The sequence below is a fragment of the Octopus bimaculoides genome, unplaced genomic scaffold, assembly GCF_001194135.2.
Source record: "Octopus bimaculoides isolate UCB-OBI-ISO-001 unplaced genomic scaffold, ASM119413v2 Scaffold_50480, whole genome shotgun sequence".
Classification (NCBI taxonomy): Eukaryota; Metazoa; Mollusca; class Cephalopoda; order Octopoda; family Octopodidae; genus Octopus; species Octopus bimaculoides.
Genome location: NW_026300881.1, coordinates 17532 through 18357, shown reverse-complemented (window position 1 = coordinate 18357; position 826 = coordinate 17532).

Here is an 826-nt window from a genome sequence, read left to right as displayed (position 1 = left end):
CATGTTTGTCTTAATCCTATTGATACCAAATTACCTGAAATCTCCCCTGCTTCCCTTGTTTTAATGAGATCTAAATTAAAACCTTTTTCCATCAAAATTTCATGTTAACCCTTTAATTCTGAAATCAAATTTCATGGTCATTCTAGTAATGAGGTTAAATATCTACTAAAAAAAAAAAAAAAAATTGGAATTACTATTTTCTGAAAATCACTTTGCTTCGATAATAAACTCGATATATCTCAGCAAAAGATATTTTCAAACATGACATTTCTCAACAAAACAGATTTGTATATAAAACAGCTTTCTGCAGCCAAAGGTTATGGAATCTTGAGTGGCTGTATCTAATTACTTCAGTGAAACGGTTAATTAGTATTCTAAAAACCAGCTTAATTAGTAGTAATGACTTAGTTATTTTATTAAATTCTTGATTGTTTTCAAAATTAATCTGAACAAAGTCAGTGTATTTCAACAGAAATATCCTTGTCATCTGGTTTAGTTTCCAGATCTTTCAATTTTGTTCATCTTAACCTTTCTGATATCAATTCCACTTGAGACCACCACTCCTGGTTCTACGATACAAAATCTCCAGTTTTAAAGTGATCTGAACTAAGATCTTCTTCCATCAAAATTTCATGTAAACTTCTTAAACTTTCTAAAAGACATCTCAACGCTTCTAAAAGCAAACTTCGTTTGTTTATTTACGTTTGTCGTAATTTGAATTTAACATGAGAGCGTCTCATAAAGCGAGATTTATATATCTTAATTTGCAGAGGAATTTGTAGTGGGTAGCTTAGCTTAATCGGTCAAAGCATCGTGACATGTAATC